The sequence below is a fragment of the Myxocyprinus asiaticus genome, chromosome 20, assembly GCF_019703515.2.
Source record: "Myxocyprinus asiaticus isolate MX2 ecotype Aquarium Trade chromosome 20, UBuf_Myxa_2, whole genome shotgun sequence".
Lineage (NCBI taxonomy): Eukaryota > Metazoa > Chordata > Actinopteri > Cypriniformes > Catostomidae > Myxocyprinus > Myxocyprinus asiaticus.
This window is the reverse complement of record NC_059363.1, coordinates 15,376,115-15,388,671: the sequence shown is the minus strand read 5'-3', so window position 1 is coordinate 15,388,671 and position 12,557 is coordinate 15,376,115.

Sequence of the window (12,557 nt, the reverse complement as noted above, 5' to 3'; positions counted from 1 at the left end):
ACTAACATTCTTCTTAGAGCTTCTTAAACCCAGCCAACACCTGTGAAAAGCAGGAGGACTAAAAAGTGTCTAATAATAATAATGTTTATTATCTCTTATTTTAATTTATTGTATTTATTTATATTGCCATTTCATTTTTCATTGTGTAACAGGGTCAGAAATGTGCTTCCACTTGCTTTACTTAATTTTGTGTATGACTCTTTAATTATATTTAAGCTGCACTCTCCACCCAATGGCTGGTGCTAGCAGTGGTGGTTGGGTCATTAATATTCACGCCAGCTGAGAGAGTGGTTGTGGGGGGTAAGTGCTCCCCAGAAAAATATTTTAATTAATTTTATCTTATTTCTGGGGGGTTTACATCGACAATGTATTTTTTGTCATGTATGAAAGTGTACTGTATGCTCTCCTCTCAAGCTACCATGTTTTATGTGTAGTAATGTTTGATTTAATGTCATCCTCATTATACAACATGCGTTAGCATGATTATTGGGACGGCCCACCGCTTTTCAATGTGTTTAAACAGGAACAGACTTTATATTTTAAATAATGTGTAATTATTGTATACCTGTCCTATATTTTGCATACATAAGATTAAGATTTGCACCAGCCGAGAGAGTGGTTGTGGTGGAACATGCGTAAGCATGATTATTGGGACTGACCACTGCTTTTCAATGTGTTTAAACAGAATGAAATCCACCAAAGGCTTGAGATGGTGTCAATGAGTGCTTTATTCAACACAACGCAGAGACAACCCCATTACAATTGCATCAGTATAACCTATTAAAAGGTAAATTTCTAATAATAAACTTAATAGTAAAAAAACATAATTATTGTTATTGTACATGTAATTATGCAACCAAGTATTAGGTAAATGAGCGAATATTGACTCATAAAAGCTGAGGAAAAGGGTGCGCTTCATTATATTCATGATGAAATTAGGCACAGAATAGAGGTCCACCCTGTTTCACCAAGGTCCACTCATTTGGAGATTTCTGGCCTCACCCCTGGCAGGACCATACACAGGGCATCTGCTGTCTTCACTGATCCTGGAAGCTTTAATCTCGACCCACAGAGCAATTTCTGAAAATGAAATATTCAAAAATCAAAAGTTGCTAACCGCACACTGAATTGCAAAACAGACTGAAAAGGGTCTAGCAAAAAGATATAACTTTATTAAATTTGCATCCTAAAAAAATTTGCAAAGTGAGTTAAAATCCAGACCAACAAAGGGAGCAGACGTTTCAGCCCATTGTTTTCTTCAATGCTCATTTTGTAAAAGACATTCACCCATTTTAACAAGTCTTAATTGAAAACTGCAACCAGCTGGGCCTGATCAGTTAACAAGGATAGAACCTAAATAGACAAAAAATGTACCTAAGTGGAATCTAGAATCAACAGGGTCCAAGGGTGCAGACACAAAACAAAATCACAATACAAAATCACCAGTCACAAAATTACATAAATGGAAACAAACTAAAAACTACACATTATGTTAGATACACATGTTCTTCATTCATACCACTTGGAGCTAAAGATTTAAGTACAAAAATCCAAAAAGCCTCCCTCTGTAACAATTTCTTATCTCTGACTCCACCTCTCCTATGAGGTAAAATCCTCTCGATGCCCAGGAATTTCAAATCTGACAACGAATGTTTAGCCAAATTAAAATGACAAAAAATTGGAGATGTATCATCTTGTCTTCTAATAGCACTCATATGTTCAATAATTTTTGTGCGTAATGCACGTTTAGTTTTGCCTACATATAGCAAAGGACATGGACAAATTATTATATAAATGATATATGTAGTTCTACGTGTAATCAGTTGTCTGAGCTTGTAATTTCTCAATGTATGAGGATGTGTGAACGAACTGCATTTAACATACTGAGAACAAGATCTACAGTTGTTACAAGGAAAATTACAAGGACATCAAAAAGGGTAGTCAGAGGAGAGATATAAGTATCTGCATGAACAAGTTTATCCCACAAATTGGAGCTCCTCGAAAACACACAAAGTGGTGGATCATTAAATACATTCATTAACTGAGAATCACTTCGAATGATGTGCTAATGACTATTGATGACTACTGATGATCTTTTTGACATCATCACTCAGAGGACTAAAAGTAGATTTAAAGACACATGAGAAATTCTTGTTTCTGTTTCAAGCTCTTTCAATTTACATAACTGGTCCCCTGTTATGCCGTTATCTCTCCCCACCGGATGGCCATGAGATCTGTCTTGAGTGCTTGGGTCGCCAACACGCCGAGGCAGCTTTCGTGGAGGGGTCATGTTCTCACTGCGAGAACATGCCCATGAGAATGTTGCAGTCGCGGCTCTCTTCCTTCTTCGTGAAGCAGAGACTCAGTCCGTCCTGGGTTGAAAATCAGGCGGCTGTGTCCGCGAGCACTGCGGGCGATCTGTATTTGGAAATGGGAGTGTTCCCGCCAGCTCAATCCCCGTGGACCTCCCAGCCTCCAGCACGTTCGTTCTGCCCGGTAGAGTTCACGAGCGAGGTAGGCGGTCCGCTTCAGGGCGGATTTAATATCTCGTTCGGAGCTCACGACGAAGGGAGTGATAGAACCCGTCCCCTTAACCGCGTCGCACAAGGGCTTTTACAGCCCTTATTTTATCGTCCCTTTCGGTCTGTCCCTGTCTCCTCGCATCTTTACCAAAGTCGCAGAGGCGGCCCTGGCCCCGCTAAGGGAGAAGGGCATTCGCATTCTCAATTATCTCGACAACTGGCTGATCCTAGCTCACTCGTGAGATCTATTGTGTGCGCACAGGGACCTTGTGCTTCGGCACCTCGACCAACTGCCTTCAGGCAGAAGGTAGCGGTCCCGGTGACACAGGCTCCTGGGGCATATGGCATCCTCGGCGGCAGTACAACCCCCCTCGGGTAGATGCATATGAGACCACTCCAGCACTGGCTACAGACTCAAGTCTCGAGGTGGGCATGGCGCCACGGCACCCAGCGCGTGACTATCACGCCACGGTGCCATCAAACTTTCAGTCCTTGTTCAGACCGGGTGTTTCTATGGGCAGGGGTTCCCTTAGAACAGGTCTCGAGGCACATCGTGGTCACGACAGATGCCTCGAATTTGGGCTGGGGTGCTGTGTGCAACAGTCAGGCAGTATCGGGGCTGTGGACAGGGCTCCGCCTGCAATGGCACATCAACTGCCTAGAGTTGCTGGCAGTATCGCTGGCCCTGCAGAGGCTTAGGCCGTTGATTCAGGGCAAACATGTGTTGGTCCAGATGGACAACAGAGCGGCTGTGGCATACATAAACCACCAGGGTAGGGTACGCTCATGTCGCAACTTGACTGTCGCCTCCTCCTTTGGAGTCCGCAGACGTTGAAGTCTCTGCGAGCCACTCACCTCCCGGGCATCCTCAACCGTGCAGCAGATGCGCTCTTACGGCAGGTAACACTCCGCAGAGAGTGGAGACTGCACCCCCGCACAGTCCAGCTGATTTGGGAGAGATTCGGAGAGGCGCAGGTGGACCTGTTCGCCTCCCGAGAGTCCTCTCACTGCCTCCTTTGGTACTCCCTGTCTGAGGCTCCCCTCAGCACAGATGCCTTGGTGCACAGCTGGCCACGGGGGCTGCGCAAGTATGCGTTTCCTCCAGTGAGCCTCATTGCACAGATGTTGTGCAAAGTCAGGGAGGACGGGCAACAAGTCCTGATGGTTGCACCATACTGGCCCAACCAGACCTGGTTTTCAGACCTGATGCTCCTGGCAGTAGCCCCTCCCTGGTGCATTCCCCTGAGGCAGGACCCTCTCACTCAGGGGCAGGGCATGCTCCGGCACCCGCGGCCAGACCTCTGGAATCTCCACGTCTGGCTCCTGGATGGGATACGGAGGACTTAGCAGGCCTTCCGCCAGTGGTGGTAGACATGATCACTCAGGCCAGAGCCCCCTCCACAAGGTGGCTGTATGCTCTGAAGTGGCGTCTCTTCGCGAATTGGTGGTCCTCCTGGGCACTGGTGAGGGGCGCCTCTCTAGCAGACATATGCAGAGCAGCGGGTTGGGCTACACCCAATACCTTTGCGAGGTTCTACAACCTGCGCATAGAACCGGTTTCGACCCAAGTGTTAAGGGGTAACAACAGGTGGGCCGGGCGGCCGGTCGGGTGTATCGCTTGCATTGCACCTTTCCCTTTTTGTGGTGATAATGTGCGCTATCTTGTCCACAACAGTTCCCCATAACTGGTGAACAGTGGACACCTCTTTAATTCCTTAAGCACTATTTGGTGGCGAACCCTGTGTTTCCCCTCATCAGAGCTCTGCCTCGGACACTGTTGCTGTGTACCCTCTCCGTAGATAGGGTCTTCCCCAGTGGCATCATTCCATATGTGAACTTCCCCATCGGTAAGTCCATGTGAGGTATTCTGCACATGTTAACCTCCCTCTGGTAGGATGTGTTCTCCGTAGTGCTCTCTCTCCTGGAAAGGGAAGAGCACTTCCCCAGCACTATTCTAGCAGGTGCTCGGCTGGGAATTGCTTAATACAAAAATCAGGAAAGGCCATCGCCTGTAGCTGGGGGACGCCTTACCTAACTCGCTGGAAGGTCACGACGTGGTCAAGCGCTTGCTGCAAGGCACGCAGCAGCCTGCCCGTGTCTGATCCTCCGTACCTCACGACACGGTTCAGCACCAGCACCGTTTCTTATAGGAACCCCTAGTGTCACTACATCAACACAACGTCAAGTGAGTGACAGACAGGGAACGTCTTGGTTACTGATGTAACCTCTGTTCCCTGATGGAGGGAACGAGACGTTGTGTCCCTCCTGCTGCGGCACTGAACCAACCACTGACATGGCTGGGACTCACTCTCGGCTCCTCAGCACAACTCTGAATGAGTGGTGCACGCCATCTCCTTTTATACCCATATGTCCGGGGCTGAGAGTGGCATGCAAATTCCACTCGCCAGTTTTCATTGGCCTTTTCTGATTAAAGCAACGGTGATTGGGACTCTCAAGAGCGAACCCCTAGTGTCACTGCATCGACACAACGTCTCGTTCCCTCCATCAGGGAACAGGTTACATAAGTAACCGAGATGTTCATCATTGCTAAAGTAAAACTCTGTTTATGTTGACTGCGCAGTGATAGCCTTATTTGATTTATGAGTGTGACCAACCTTTATTATAAGAGGTATTATTGTAAAATACTATGTTAACTATTGCTGCAGTAATCACCTGTTATTAGACTGTTGTGTATTCCAGCCTTTTCAGTGTTGAATTATTAGCATTTTTATAATTTGTGCAGTACACACAGTCAATTCAAGTACAGTATATTTGTGTTCTGTTTGTCAATGTGTTTATTGGTTTCTATTATAGAACCACACACACCTTCCTTCACCCATCTGCCGAATTACATTAGAACAACTGCCTCCTACCTGCTTCATCGTATGACTTACAATCATTAGTACCTTGTTTTATGCACATGTCTGTTGTAACTGCACACCTTCATTTTGTTTGTTATACATAGGCCTACGCTCTTACGTGTAAATATCTTTCCACTCAACGTATACTCATTCTTCATAAATATTTGAACATATTGTCATTGTATTGACCTACTTTGTTGTCACCTTGTAATCCAATATTTTTTAAATAGATACATCTGTTTTCATTTGACTGCCACTAAGTCATAATTTCTTTATTTCCCAATTGGGAATTTATTGTGGTAATTAGACCATCTGAGGTGATTGGCACCGGAATAGAAACTAGTACATTTTATTTTCTCTACACAGTCACCCTTGCCAGGATTGTTCAAACTGACGGAAGAAAAGTCTGGAGCAAACCAGTTGTATGTACTTTTTAATTATGAACCGATCCAAAATCATGCGTTATTAATAGAGATGTGCATGGTAATCTATTGAAATACCAAAATCACTATTCGGTTATTTTGCATGTGTTAAGAGGTCTTCAACCCGATCTGAGTCTGACGGTACCCGACAATCCTACAGGTTTTGGGCCAGGCTTGGGTCAGTTTTTCAAGCAGGTTGTAAGGCGAGTAACGGGCTGTTCAACACGTTCTCGCTCCCAAGGCTTCAAAAACTGACGCTTGTGCAAGAGCCCAGCGTGTTAATATACAGGCGCCCTCTGGTGTCCGTTTCTGATGCAACCGGCAAGTGTGTTCTCTTCAACGAGAAACCTATTACGTCAACTGACTGACGCGAATGGCATCAGAATTTTAGCTTCGTTTTTATACGTTGGGGTACAATTTTGGAATTTTTTCGCCTTAATATTTAATCTGTTGTTTATCTGTTTATTTAATCTTTCTGTACACATCTTGCACTGCTGAAGTGACCGTTTAATTCCGGGTGTATTCCGAGTCTTACAATCACTTTATGCGAAGAACAAACCTAAATTTACGTTTTAGTCATCGATCATGGTTCACACACGTAAATACGCTCTGGACAGACGTCTTTGATCGTTGTGACACAACTCATTGTTAAGTTTAAAATAACTTTAATATGTATAAACGCATCTCAAGACACCTGCGTTCTGTTTTACAGTTAATTGTGCAGGACCGTCGCATTTTTTTTTATTCACTGATAACTTAAAAATAATTCCTATATTTATTAACGCATCTCGATACACCTGTGTTCGGTTTCACCATTTGTTGCGCTGGTGTCACAAATCGATAAAAGGTGAGCCAATGTTTTTTCCCCCTTTTGCTCTGGTGTGCAGACAGTAATTACACAAGTTAAATGCTGAATCATTTAAAAATCAAAGCCACCCGAAGAAGTCCAATAATACGTAGCATTCGCGGCCTCATGGAAAGTGAACCTGCCCGGGCAGAATTATGCATTTTCCATTTATTAAGAATAGGCCTACTATGTTGCAGGCAGTGACAGAGATTATTTTTATTAGACTTGAATGTGATTTTATAATTTGAAGATCTGTGTATTGTGCTTAGGCTCATAGCTCACTGTGCACTTTAATCCTTGCTATCTGAGATGGTGTTTGACGCATCCATGGCAATAAATGTTCTTTATTCCCGAGTTCCGTCTCCCGACAAACACAATAACCATTTGTGAACTGTCGCGGTTAACCAAATATTGCAAAAGGTTCCGTTTTCTATCTACCTACATACCTACCTACCTACCTGACTAACTAACTAAAGTTAACTTTCAAACTTTAAGCTTTTAAAAATATTGGCCAGGCTTTCTCAAGCCAACATAATGTTTTTTTTTTTTTTTTTCGGTTTTTAATATTATTTTATTGTCCTCTATAACAGATTTTATAACAGTTTAGTAAATCTGTAGATTTTATCACAACAGATGCAGGTCCGAGATTGTGCATCGAACTATTGATATCACTACTATACTATTTACAGCATTAGCTTTCTGCTTTTTTAGAAAATTCGGTCACAAACTCATCCATGTCCAGTTCATGTGTTATTGATTTTTCATGAGCTAAAAGTACAAGTACTTCCTCTCGTGAAGCATTGTGTGGCGAAATTGTGTAAAAATTCTTGCCAGAGTGGAGAATGAACTCTCAAATGAAGCAGTAGAAACGCCCATGACCAGGACAGACACATACAGTTTATGAAGACCTGGAAATGCATCTTTGTATTCCTGCAAGTGTTTGCAAACAGCCGAACAGTCAGCATCACTTGGAAGCTTTTTGGTCAGCATTGGTTTGGCAACAAGAATTTCACTATGCAGCTCACTTTTTGCAACCCCTGCAAGTAGGGTGACCATACGTCCTCTTTTTCCCGGACTGTCCTCTTTTTTGGACCTTAAAAAAGACTCCGGCCGGGATTTTTAATTTGCGAAAATGTCCGGGATTTGGCTTTAGTTGCATTATGATGTGTATCTGGTCTAATACTTCATTGTGTGTGCGCACATATTTGCATTGCTTTAACCCCTCTTTGTAAGTCCCGCCTTCTCGCACACCAATTGCTCGATTATAAGAATCTTGCAGCAACTATTGGCCATATTCCTGCCTGTCAATCTCACTGCGAACACGGTGCTGTTGTGTTCGGCATCAAACAATTGCTTGACAGTAGCAGCAAATGACAGCTGAGTGGAAACAATGCCCAAACGAAAGTGCAAATTTACAGAAGATTTGCACAAAAAATTCCCATGCTTTCGTCCAGGTCGAGATCCGTGGGAAGCAGAATGTATGACATGTAAAGCTGGCACTTATTTGTCTTTACATGTTATACACTTAAGTGATTTAGAAGCACACATTAGCTCTGCGAAGCATAAAGGGTCAGCAAAAGGTGAAAGTTCATCAGGTAAATTAACGGACTACTTTTTGCGACCAGGTAAATTTGTTATCATATTGCTTCATTTTCCATGGCCATTCAAAATAATAGTAATAGTAAATGAAGGTACACTCATGGCATTTTATTTTAGTACATGGACATTCAAAAGAATCCTATTATTCCACCACACCCAATCCCCCCCCCCCCCCCAGCGGAAAAAAAGGTGTCCTTTTTGGAAAACCAGAATATGGTCACCCTACCTGCAAGACTACAGAAAGGCTCAAGCAGCTGAATGTCAAGAAAGTTGTTGGATTTTGGCATCAAACATGAGAGGGCTTGCATCAGCTCTAAATTATTTGTGGAAAACCTGTTTTCTATCTCTGATACAACTGTATCAACAATGTTTAACATCTGTCGCCTTAGAACTTCAGTGGAACATTCAGAGCCTGACTGCCCTTCTTGCCCTATAGGTGATAAAATGAAAGAGTCAGCATAGAAGGGATTAATAGTCCTTTGACGTTTTGGTGAGGGCTCATCAGTAGACATGCCAGTGCAGTACTGCTGCAGTTGACTGTCATTTTCTCTGAGATTTCTCAGTGTACTAAGAGATACCTGCAGTACTTCAGCTGCACTGCACAAATCAACATGGTGAGACTGTAGGATGGCATTGGCTGGTTTCAAAATGCCAAGAAGATGAATCAGAAATTTGCCAACTTCAAAAAAATGGCGTCGCTTCAGCTGAGAGAGAAGCCCAAAAGCTTCTTTTGCAAGGTCAACTGAGGCATTGTCATCATCGGAAACCTTGGAAAGAATGTCAAGAATGAATTCCTCGTCCTCCACAACACATTTGGTAACTTCAAAATGACTTGTCCAGCGGATTTCTAACAACCTCTTGAGATATGGACAACTTTACTTCTGACAGACAAAATAATGCCTGAAAAAAGAGTACAGGGAGCCTGACAAGTCAAAGAATCTTTTGGAACAAGGTTCACTTTGAATTGCATGTATGATGGAGAGGTGAAGCTGGTGGTTATAGCAGTGGATGTTGGGGATATGCCTGCCCAACCTTTTTTTGCAATAAAGCCTGAACACCGCCTCGCACCCCACTCATCACTGATGCTCCATCATAACACTGGCTCAGTATATTGTCAGAACTGAATCCTGTATGAGACAAGTGTCCTAATATTTCGGTGGTGATGTAATCTGCATCAATCTGCATCAAGCTGCTCTAACAAGCCAATGAGATGTTCCTCTGTCACACCATTGCACACAAAGTGAATTACAACAGACACATTTTCAATGTTGCACCGATCCCTTGTGCCATCACTTTTTAAACAGAATGCAGCTGAATCAGCAGTGTCATATTTTTTTATTTTATTTATAAAAAACTATTATAGTTTTATTTTTTCAGAACCATGGATGCCAAAATTTCAATCACTTCAATCTGGACGGTTTTGGAAGTGTACTTTGCATTTTCTGTGATACTTGACGTAATGTTAGCAAGGTATTTATCTTTTTCCAACGTGTATTTAAACAGCTTGACAAAAAGCCCCGCAGCTATGCAATCCTCCTCATTATCAAATGTTTCCAGATCTCCACGTAGTGGAAGCTCATTGACTGCTAAAAATTTCACAACACCTGCCATGCTTTTTATGTAATATCGATTCTTTCTATCCATTGGGGGCAGCGTAAACATGCTATTGTCTCCCCTGACACCTGTCGGCGGCGAAATTCTGCCCATGCAGTTGAGGCTTGTAAATGAGCCTGGCTACAAGCATGTTTTTGAAGACCATGGTCATGTTCTAATGCTGCTTTCCAGTTTCTAAAACCCGTTGAAACGAAAGTATCCTTCTCAGAGAAAGCAACACCAATTACTCGACATGGAAAACAATAGCATGCGTCGCACTCAACAGAATATTCAAGCCACGGTCGTGACTGATACAAAGTGGCTGAAAAACATCTCTCCCTCCCTCTGAGAAGAGTTCAGGGGTATGATTTCAGAGCTGGCTAATGAGGATTTGCCTTGTTTAAATCATTTGGGACAGAATTGCTGCATTTTTGTGTAGGTGTAATTGTGTTTTTGACACCATCCGTAGATGCCGTTGAACTTGACCCAACAATTTCTCCGACCTCGTTGCCGCAAGTGGAAGAGGTGGTAGCTGCATCCTGGTGAGCAAAAGTGCTTTTCTTTTGTCCTTTCGGAATAAGAAACCTGTGCACGTTGTTCTTTGTTTAATGTACAAGTGTTTAGTAATATGTTCACTGACTGTTAAAATGACATTTTATTAATAAATAATTGTTTAATAAATAAATAAATAATTTATTGTTATTAATATTGCTTTGTCATTCAGCACATTTGTTAACGGCAGAGGTAGCAAAGTGAATGAGGCTAAGGCTATTGTTTTGACAGCCTACACTTAAAAAAAAAAAAAAATAAAAAAATATCTGGAGCTGAATTGAACATCACACCAATTTTGTGATTGGTTGTTATGGGGGGTTTGGCCAGGGTGGGCCAAGGTTCCGCCGTGGATCCGGGCCTGCTTCAAAATAAACACGCTGCACCTGTGAGACGCAGATTCCATGAGCGCGCACTCGAGTGTCTGTGCTTGCGGTGCTGTCCTCCAGCATGCATTTGGCCGAACAAATCGTATTTCACATAAGGTTGACATTTACATGGATTTATAATAGGTATCTCAAAATAAAAAAATAATTGATTTAGGGCTCGGGGGCACTTTGGATTTCGAGCCCCCTGGGCAACGGGTGGTGATTAATCCGTCCCTGCATATAACAGTTCCCTTTTAAACAATCTAGGTATAGTACACTGAAAAAACAGCCTACAGATTTTATCCCAAAAAAATGAGTCAGCAATTTGCACCAACTTTCTTTGAGTACATTTTCTCAATTTTAGCATGCAATATATAGGTTAAGAATATCAGGCAAAGTCTAGCTAATATAACTTAGATAGTGATTGCAATTTACCTTTGTAAAATAGGCAAAATTTTGTAAAAATATTTTTATACCTTTCTTTCAATTATAATTATTGTATATTTTTACACTACACATAACTAAATCTATTTCAATTACTCACAAGAAACACAAAAGTTATTGTTAATAATATTTATTGACCAACACGTGTACAAATGGGTTGACTAAATACAAATCTTTCACAGCTAGTCATCTTTGAATGTTTTAATGCACAATACAGTAAAACTTTAATACAGAATCACATCTGATCTGGCATCCAGTTCTTTAAAAAAAATGTCCTATTAAGAGTGCACTATCTTTGTTGCTGCATTTTGTCAGTACTTAACTGTCCTCAAAATGATAGCAAAAGAAAGATCGAAAGATTTCCATATCACACAGGTGTATAACAGCTAATTCTGTGTTGAATTTTTACACAGAATTTACCACTGTAAATTCTCGTTTACCACTGTACATCAGGGTGTCAGCACTACCCTGCTCGGATCAGAGATCAGTGGTTGTCCAGTTCTGCTCTTGCGCTGTGGCTGGCGGATGCACTGCATGGTTTAATCCCGAATTCTCCGATGGCTAGTAGTCCATCCTTGTATCTCAGTCCAACAGTGGTAGAACAGTGATTCCTTCCAGGGGCAGATCTAGATATTTTTTCATGGGGTGGCAAGGGGGTGTGGCATGCAGACTATGAGGGGTGGCAACACCAAAGCAAGGGCCTATGCGTAGTTCTTATGGATCAAGGTACCAGGCATCATTGCAACAAGTACTACTTTATTAATTGGAGTCAATAATATGCAATACTACTGCATTTCCCCATGAACCACACATAGTAACCATTTTGCTTCTGATTTGCCAACATAAAATATATATAATAAGTACCAAGTACCAAGACATTGTCTATTAAAAGCATCAACAAATTCTAAATGTTCCTTAGCTTGACATAAAATTGGCAATCTGGAATAAACTTTACCACATTATGCAGGCCAAATTGTTTTATTTTGTTAAGTGTACCCATGGATAGAGAGTGCATGCATACCCAATGTTATTCTGCTAATAAAATCCTGTTGGCCTATTAACTTTGTAACAGATGGAATAAGCCATTTGAAAGGGAACATTAACACAAAGTTAGTTCTAAATAAAAATAAACTCTAGGAAATCTGTACTTTGGGTGGCAGTGCTGTGAAACTCATGAATATTAATTATTTTATGCACAATAAAAGATTCTTTTAAATAATCTACTTTGATAAACAGTCATTCTTAATGACCGATTCAAGCACTCAAATAGATATTTAGTTAATATGGTAATTTCATCTCCACATCTGCCACTATCAGTCTTGGGATTTTGTTAGTCAGTAAATGAACACATA